The sequence below is a fragment of the Pelobates fuscus genome, chromosome 1 (genome assembly GCF_036172605.1).
Source record: "Pelobates fuscus isolate aPelFus1 chromosome 1, aPelFus1.pri, whole genome shotgun sequence".
Taxonomy (NCBI): Eukaryota; Metazoa; Chordata; class Amphibia; order Anura; family Pelobatidae; genus Pelobates; species Pelobates fuscus.
The window spans coordinates 442,198,176-442,208,440 of NC_086317.1; positions in this window are offsets into that span (position 1 = coordinate 442,198,176).

The window sequence follows — 10,265 nt, forward strand, 5'->3', positions numbered from 1 at the left end:
CAGATGAAAGGATGCAGCACCTGCAATTGTGAAGGAATATTGGTCGTTCAGAGATGAGATCAGCATACAAAATGGTATCTTGTACAAATGATTTATGCAAAAAAGCTAAAATTGATGGTAAAGACCCATGGAAAAAAGCCATCTTACATTGGAGAAACACTCCAACAGAGGGTATGGATAGTAGTCCGGCACAAAGACTGATGTCAAGGAGACTAAAGACCTCCTTACCAGTAGCCAACAAGCTACTTGAACCCTCTGTGATACAAGTTGTTGGTCTTCTATTTGCTTATTTTCTATTATATATATTGCATTTTAGTCTGCCTATTCTATGCTCTTTTAATTTATGTGTTTTTTAGTGGCGCTGACTTCCTTTCTTTTTTCTATACAAGTTGTACCAGAAAAGTTACGACTGAAGAGGCAAGTGTTCAAGGCAAGATATGACTCATCTGCTAGGGATTGACCTGAACTGAATATTGGGGAACAAATCCGTATGAAACCGCTTCCTGGAGATCAAACAGGTCGCTGGAGAATGGGAACCTGTCTGCAAAAGGTTGCACCACGCTCTTATCTTGTGGATATCGAAGGAACTCTCTATGACGCTGCTGCAGTATTTAACTGTTATCTGCCATTTAGGAGTTAAATCACTCTGTTTATGCAGCCCTAGGCACAGCTCGCTGCATGTGTCTTACACAGCCTTCCTAAACATTTCCTGTAAAGAGTCATCTAATGTTTACACTTCCTTTATTACAAAGTCTGTTTAATTTACAATTTCTTATCTCATGCTCTATTAATAGCTTGCTAGACCCTGCAGGTGCCGGCTGAGTGTGATCAAAGTTCAATTTACAGGGCAGGAGATAAAAACTTTAAAAGTAAATTACACCTGATTGAAAATGAAAACATATGTTTTTCATGTAGGCTGTATGAGTCACAGCCAGATGAGATGTGGTTAGGACTGCATAAACAGAAACCAAATGGATTTTACTCCTAAACTTAAGATTCATGATCTATACATTAAAATTGCTTCATTAAGCTGAAGTTGTTTTGTTGACTACAGAGTCCTTTAAATCACGCTTTTCCCCTTCCCAGCAACTTACAAGAGGATGAGGCCTGACTATGAGATACTGGGCCTAAATCATACATTAAGGAGATAAATTGTGCTTTATGCAATCCTGAAGACCACAGTAACATCCAGGTTGTGGCTTGTTGAGAGAGGAGCAATAACAAGATGACATATTCAAAGGCCTAAAAATACACAGATCCCCTCATCAGAACCATCAGTAATTTTCCAAACATTTCCTCTCATGCTATAAGGTCAATTCAAGTATCATTGCAAAGTCCACACACACACACTCAAGTGAACTTGCTATGAATTCATGCATCTATAGGTTCCTCATGCATGATTGAGGTGGAGACAGGACAGATGTCAAAACGTTATGCAGGGAAAATTATCTGGCTCTGTACTATGGCACCAATTGCCCTTTTTATTTAGAAAACAAGCAGGCAGCTGCAACACAACTATGATATCCAGATCCACCAGGTTGTCTTCGACACATAGGACCAGGGACGTTTTAGCCGCGAGGCAAACAAGGCGTTTGCCTTGGGCGGCATTTTCCAGGGGGCGGCAAAAAAAGCCGCCCCCAAATGCCCAAGGCAAATGTCTTGTTAGCCTTGCGGCTAACAGACATGCCGGTGGGCTGCTGGGTGGTCTGGCGGCGCTGGCGGGTGGCTGGTGAGGGAGCACTTCCTCTGAGCTGTCTGTTCAGCTCCCTCGCGCGCCGCAGAGTGAGGCTGGGAGCCGGAATATGACGTCATATTCCGTCTCCCAGCCTCACTGCGGCGCACGAGGGAGCTGAGCAGAGTGCTCAGGGGAAGTGCTCCCTCGCCAGCCGCCTGCCAGCGCCCCCGACCGCCCAGCAGCCACTGGACCACCAGGGAGAAAGATGACCCCCCCCAGCATTCCCAAAGGTAAGGAGGCTGGGGGGGTTAAAGTAAAAAAGTGTTAATGTGAGTGAGTGTGTGTGTGTCTGTTAGTGTGTGTGTGTCTGTTAGTGTGTGTGTCTGTTAGTGTGTGAGTGTGTGTGTGTCTGTTAGTGTGAATGTGTGTGTGTGTGTGTCTGTTAGTGTGTGTGTCTGTTAGTGTGTGTGTGTCTGTTAGTGTGTGTGTGTGTCAGTGTGTGTGTGTGTCTGTTAGTGTGTGTCTGTTAGTGTGTGTCTGTTAGTGTGTTTGTGTGTGTCTGTTAGTGTGTGTGTCTGTTAGTGTGTGTGTGTGTGTCTGTTAGTGTGTTAGTGTGTGTGTCTGTTAGTGTGTTAGTGTGTGTGTGTCTGTTAGTGTGTGTGTGTGTGTGTGTGTCTGTTAGTGTGTGTGTGTGTCTGTTAGTGAGTGTCTGTTAGTGAGTGTGTGTTTCTGTTAGTGTATGCGTATCTGTCAGTGAATGTGTGTGTGTATTTAGAAGGCGGGGCGGGGGGAAGGGTTGGGTGGGGGTGGCGCGCGGGGAGGGGGCGCCTGGGTTTTGTCCTGCCTAGGTGTAACGAGATATACCCCAACACGCAGGATCCAGCTAAACAGAAGACAACACAGAGGGAAGATACGTCTACCGGTCCTTAGAGTGGCCGGACTCGATGTATATAGGAGAAGTACAGAGTCAGGAACGATCCGAGGTCAAGGGCACTAAGAGACAGCGTAAACTAGGACTAGCCGGGGTCTGGTACACAGTAAACAGCAAGCCGGCAAACAGAACAGATAAGGATGAAGAGTAAACGAAGTCAGAATACAAAGCCAAGGTCAAAACGAAGAAACACAACTGAACTTTACAAGCGCTAAAGGGAACTGTAGCAGAAACCACTATAGGGCAAAGAACAAAGGGAAAGAGGTAAGTATAAATAGCCAAACATCTATTATGATTGGTCCCTGTCATATCCACACCCCCAAAAGGTAATTGTATGGGGAGTATGGCATGACAGGGACCAATGGGAGACCTTTTCTAATTAGGCTCCCACTGTCCCTTTAAGAGCGTGCCCGAGACTCGCGGCGCGCTCTTATTGTCAGGCGGGACATGTGACTGTTTCTCGCGGTCACTGCCCGCCCTCCATTTCCAGCCGTCGGATGAGCCGTGCGCGGCTCGTGCAGCAGCTGAGCCGCGCGCGGCTTGAATAGAGGACCCCGACCGGCACCCGGAAGGGTAAGTACTGCTACACTAGGGCAGCACAAAACCAGGATACACCACTGCATAGGACAACATCATGCTGATGGACAGTACATGAAAAGCACTGCACATAGGAGTTAAAAATACAAGAAAATGATGATGTGCTGATCCTGAAAGGAAATACATTAATTAATCAATGCAGTTCCTTTGTGATAACCTTTCTTGATAGTTCATGGAGTTCCTTCCTGTCTCATATGAATAGATGACACACAGCCCAGCATCAGAAGTGATCTGTGCACAGGAACATTTGGTAGCTCTGTTGCCCTTCCATAGGGGGGGGCTGAGCTTTGAAGGATCATAGAGAGGCCAATTTCCTGAGAGATAGACCCTGCTGGGGACATAACGGATTACTTAACTTTAAAATGTGCATAGCAAGAAGTCCAACTTGTGAGTATCCATCTGATGGTGTCTGAATTACATCTCCCATGGGCTACCTTGATTTTGTGACCTACCAACTATAGGCTATGGATATTGGGAGCTGAAGTTTACTATGTCTTCTATATACATAACTGTTTCAACAGGTGAAAATGTTAAACTATATTTATGTTGCAGGATTCGTTAACTTCTTTTGGTAATTACTTTCATAGCATACATCATTGCTTTAAACACTCTTCAGTAACTTGCATGTTTTGCCTAGCATTTCTCGTCCATACTGTAAACATCAAATTCTCAGTGCACATAGAATGGGGGAATTCACCAATTCCTGGCTCCGCCAACGATTTGCAGTTCCCTAGAGGCGATTCAGAGGTATACTAGGTGATTAACCAGAAATGCGTTGTCTATTTGGGCAAAGCAATGTCTGCTAAAAATGAAGGCATCAAATATCCAAATATTGGATGAACTATAGGAATTTAGAAATTCAATTAATGCTAAACTGACCTTCAGATGGCACTTTCGGGGGAAGAATCAGGGATTTTAGTATGCCTGTTTTAGAAGCACATTATATCAAATCCTATGACGTAAGGTATTGAATGTCTCAGATTTGAGTAATTGAATAATAAAACCTGATGTACCATGGGAGATTTAAACCTGTGCTTCAAAGCAGCAAAGCAACGCGATTGGCTGAAAAAACCTAACCAATCACATTAGCTTCACATCTTAATGAAAAGTTATCTGTATTGCAGCTGAATTGCCAAACTGAACTCATACCTCTGGCAAAGAGAGAGGTCTATGCTGAGGAATGGTTGGCAGGTGGGTGAGTGTAGCCAAATTTTAAAGAGTATTAAATTAAGTTAATATCTATATATTTGTTGCATTTCTGCGAGCAAAATGCATAGATGAATTTGAATTATCTTTAATTTTGGAGTTCTACTATATAAAGTATTCTTTAATTATTTATCCTAACATCAAAGGCAGGCAAATGTGGAAGCAAGCGCTGCTTGCCTAACTACTCTGGTGGTCATTAATACCTCACATGGGTGGAATTTGGCCGAGCTGACGCTATGACGTGCTGACGTACTTTGCGTGCGGCGTCGTTGTGACGGAGGAGGAGGGGCAGCCACCAGGGATGGCGGGTGGCGAGGCGGCCGTTCCGAGATGACCCGTCCGTGCTCCCGCTGCAGCTTTGAGGAGTCATTACGGTTTGCCGACGGGGAATAAACTCTGCCTGATTCCCCCCTGTCTCCAGCTTTGACAGAGAACTATCCGCTCCCTTTTTTAACTAAAAGATAAAGGTAATTTACCGGAGGAAACACTCTCCCTATATGCCTTCATAAGGTTCCGGTGGCCGCCTCCCACATGGGAAACACTGCTCCTCTGACCAAGGATTTATATTTTTCTCTATTTTCTCTATTTGTCTACTGATACATCCTGAATGGGAATGCACACTATTAGTGTATTAGTGTACAACTAAACCCCACCACCAAAGTCAGCCAAATTATTTCATATATCTGCGTGTGTGGGGCATATTACACATTTTTTACATACATATTTTTGTGTGCCAACGTATATATAAACGGGGTAATTGTATACCACTGTGTAATTTCAAGTGTAACGCTAAGTTTGTCTATACAATCATAATTAAAGAGCAACCATATTTACTGGTGTGCAACTTTAACCCGGATTTATTTTTCTTCAATATGGCTTCAAGAAAACCTAATGACACTAAGGTCTCATCAAGAAAAGATAAAAAAGATCTCTCTCAAGACAAATCAATGAGCACTTATTTTTCGCCGCAACAGAATAAAAAGCCTAAATTGACAGTGAATGATACAGACACTAGCCTTGATATTCCCGAGGATGAGGGCAGAAAATCAGTTGAAACAGATCAAGTTACACTTACTATATTACAAACTACCCTTAGAGCGAATTTGGATGAAATAAAGACCGAATTAGCTACAACTGCAGCAGCAATTAAAACAGAAATTAAACAAGAAATAAATGCTCTTGCTGCTAATATGCACAGAATAGAGGATCAATTCAAAGCAATGGATTTTCAAGTTAAAAGTCTTATGCAAGAAAGTACGAATGCCCAAACCAAGATTTCGGCATTAGAACTCAAAATAATTGACTTGGAAGATCGCAGTCGGCGTAAAAACCTACGTTTCAGGAATATACCTGAGAAAGACTCACAAGAAGATCTAAAAAAAACCTTGCTGGATTTCGTAGAATTTCTGGGTATTGTGTTTGATCCACACGATCAAATAATAGACAGTTGCCATAGATTATCTAAACCACAATCAATTCAGAAAAATCTTCCACGGGATATCATTGCTAGTTTTGTTTCATATGAATTTAAGGAATCTATTCTGCGGTCAGCTCGAACAAATCAAATCAATTCTGGCTGTTATCAAAATGTACAGGTGCTTCGGGATCTCTCCTTTGAAACCAGACAGAAAAGGAAAATATTTAGCTCTGCAACCCAAATACTTAGATCTCACAATATAAGATACAGGTGGCTACACCCCTTGAAACTTTCGCTGACATATGAAGACAAAAGAGAGACTTTTGATACCAATATGGACTTGGTTGAATGGCTTAAGGGCAAGAAATTAATGCAGTAGCCCCATTAAGTGGTTAAGAATACAACGCATATGGGGAGAAATGAAGTGTAACGCTGGCGAAGGGGGGCGAAGGGGGGGGGAGAGGGGATAAGGGCAACAAGGGAAAAAAAAAAGAAAAAACTCCCTTAAACAATTGCTCAATGGTATTACAATACGGATAATATCCCACTCCCCGAATATAACAGCCTATATATATTATAAATGATATACTTATGGTAGTCTGTTTTACTACCATTAGATAATACTGTATGATACGTTTACTTACCTATACTCACTATTATTAGAACGTCTAGGCTGACGGCCCCATAGGGGACCAGACTATAAAGCTATCACAATTAGCCATGGTTACTCAATAGCTATAAACAGGGGGGATGATAAGGTGATTGGGATTCTACGTGTTTAAGACGATTCACTAGATTAGAAGAAAAGTATGATTTAAATGTATGATTCAATATAGATTCACTATCTATTTTTTCATTATTTGTCTGTATGTGCAGATTAATAATTACTCTGCTAATGCAGATTCACATTAGAAATTGTAAACTCACAGATAAACTTAAGAAGTCACGGTATATTGGTATAGTCAAGTTGATATACATTAGTAACTCTATAAGCCATTTGCAAATTAAACTGCTATGGCCTAAATATATTTAGACACGGTATTATATAATACAAACAATTGTTATAGTCATTGAATTTTGTTTTACTACCACAAGACAACACTCTGTGTAAATATGAAAATGGGTAAAGGGAAAAGAATCTTAATTTGTCAAAGTTTAAATTTATCACTATTTGGAAATAAATATGGAAGGATGTTCGCGGGGACAGATTAGATAGAAATCTGCTATGCACACTCATATAAATGTGCACAAATAATCTGCATGGGCACAATGGTATTATATTTGTATGATAATTCTAGTCTTTAAAATGGCAATGCTGGTGGGGATACATGAATTAAGGTAAAATAAGATTTTTTTTTTTTTTTTGAAGCATGTAATTTATACCCATTGTTATCTTACTCTATTAAGATGTGGGGGTAGACGGGTAAGCAGCCGATTAGAATATGAAGTTGAGAAATCATGGCACGATTACCTAATGGTGATATATATTGTGAAGGGATAAGTCGACTCTGGATAAGCGTTGGTCATAGGAGGCTTATCTGAATTAACTAGCCCCACAGTAGAACCCGATAAATGCTACGGGTAAACTTTATCTCCTATGGCCGATGCCCTTGTTGTTGGAAATCATACCAGACCCAATCATACCCTTATCTCTTTCTCTGTATACAGATAATTGATAGGCATATCAAATTTTTCCCCTCTTTGCATTTATATAATGACCCTGTCTGGTTAACTGTATTGACATTAAAACACACAGAATACGTTAGGCGGGACTAGTTTAAGGGTACCCTGCTTTCCCCGACTTAAATGGAAATAGTGGACGTAAGACTCTAAGAGGCTGTTGTTAGTCTTCTCTGGGAGGTTGCCCCTCTTGGTGTAGTGATACTACATCGTTTCTGTCAATTTCTAGTACCATCTGAAATTCACAGTGTAAGAGAGAAAAGAGGGACAAGAAGGAAACGGGAAGAACTAGGGAACTAGGTTCTTCTATATTTGTTATATGTTGTCTGTGGCTATTGGATCAATTTTGATCCAATTTTGTTTTATTATGGGTGGTATATCTTTGTATTTGATTTGTTTTTTCTGTTTTTATTTTGGAGCATATGATATTTTGGAAAAACTCTTGATGATGGTAGCTGTCCAATTCTTTGACTTTAGACGTGGGATCCAAGCACAACAAATATTTTTGAAAACTCCACATGAAAAATATGATTAAGTTTATGTCGTTAAATGTACAAGGCTTAAATACAAATAGAAAGAGGAGAAGATTGTATGCCTCGTTAGTGGAACATAATATACAACTGGCATTTATACAAGAAACTCATTGGTTAAAGGATTGTACCCAGAAATGGGGAGGGGACAAGTTTCCCACCATTGTTCATGCTTCATTAACGAATAATAAAAAAAGAGGGGTTGCAGTTATCTTTAATAGTAATCTCAATGTTGAAATTAAGTATATTGAACTGGATACAGAAGCTAGATTTATAATTATTGTCTGTGCCATTGATAATACGGTCTATACCTTAGTCAACGTGTATCTGCCGAATGTAGATCCTATGGCTACATTTTTGTCTATAATGAGCCAAGTTGATAAAGTGCAAAAAGGCCATCTAATTATAGCTGGGGACTTTAACTGTGTCAGTGACCCTAAAATGGATAAGTTGTATACACTGGGCACTCTAACTGATAAAAGAACTATTAAGCAGGCTAAAAAACTTCATACTATCTGCAAACAATACAATCTGCATGATATATGGAGAATATTGCATCCAACCGACAAAGATTACTCTCATCAATCTTGTGTACATGGATCATATTCTAGGATTGATTTCTGTCTATTGGATGCAAATTCGATTTCTTTATGCAACACAAGTGAAATTAAAGACAGTATTTGGTCAGATCATAGTTTTATATTAATGGAGCTCGGAAATAAATCTCCCCCAGTCCGAAATACTTGGAGACTGAATGATGCTCTTATTAATGATCCAAAGAGCAAGGAGGAACTAACCCAATTATTAAAATATTTTTGGCAGGAGAACAGCTCCTCCGATACATCTCCAGCAAACAATTGGTGTACACATAAATCAGTTATGCGCGGATATTTAATTAAATTAGCCCACATTATGAAGATCAATACTGGAAAGACCTTAAGTGATCTGTATATTGAGTTTTATAATTTATCGAAACTTAATAAACAGAATCCCTCTGCAGAAATAAACACAAAGTTAAAAGGGTTACAAAAACAAATAAATCTAAAGGTTGAACAGAAAATTATAACAAATATTCATAAATTAAAACTAAATAATTACTATACGGGGAACAGAGCAAATAAAAATCTGTCTAAACGACTACAAAATTCCAACGCAAAAAATAGAGTCGAACAATTGACAGACGGTCAAAAGGTTTATTCGACCCCTTCTTCAATAGGGGAAAGATTTAACCAATTCTATGAGGATTTGTATAATTTAAAACTGTCCCCTAAGGTTAATGATATTAAAAAGTATTTACTTGACACGCAAATACCAAAAGTTACGTATCAGGATTTATTAAATTTAAATAAAACCATTTCGGAGGACGAAGTTCAGTTCCAAATAAATAGATTACCCATAAATAAAACCCCGGGTCCGGATGGTTTTACAAATTTATATTATAAACATATGCAGTCTCTATTGATTAAACCTCTAACGGATATGTTCAATCAAATAGCCATAAACGAGTCTTTTCCAACCGAACTACTACAAGCAAATATCATTCCTATACTAAAACAAAATAAAAGTAGTACCGATCCCAGCAATTACAGACCTATAGCGTTAATTAATGTAGACATGAAGCTATACGCGGCTATAATCGCGGAGAGAATCAAGTCTATAATTACGACCCTGATCCATCCGGACCAGATTGGGTTTGTACCGGGTAGGTTAGCATCCAGTAACACTAGGAGAATAATAGATATTGTAGATTTGGCCAATAGAGACCAGTTGCCCCTCCTGGCCCTGTCTTTAGATGCCGAAAAAGCATTTGACAGGGTCGGGTGGGGTTACTTAGCTGAAGTTCTTACTGCTTTCGGGCTTACAGGTTGGATACACAATGCCATTATGGCTTTGTACTCTGCTCCTTCTGCACGCACTGTGGGCCCCAACATTACTGCAGGGTGGTTTGCTCTTAAAAATGGTACGCGACAAGGGTGTCCACTCTCTCCCTTGTTGTATATTTTGTCCATTGAGCCTTTGGCTATTAATATCAGGAACAATCCACGAATTAGAGGTGTTCAAATGGATACTCTGGATGTCAAGATATCTCTTTATGCGGACGATGCGTTACTTACGCTCTCCTCTCCAGAGTCGTCTCTGAAATCCTTAATGTCTGAAATTGACAGATATTCCATTATCTCAAATTTTAAATTAAATATTAATAAATCCACAGTAATGTTCATGAATATG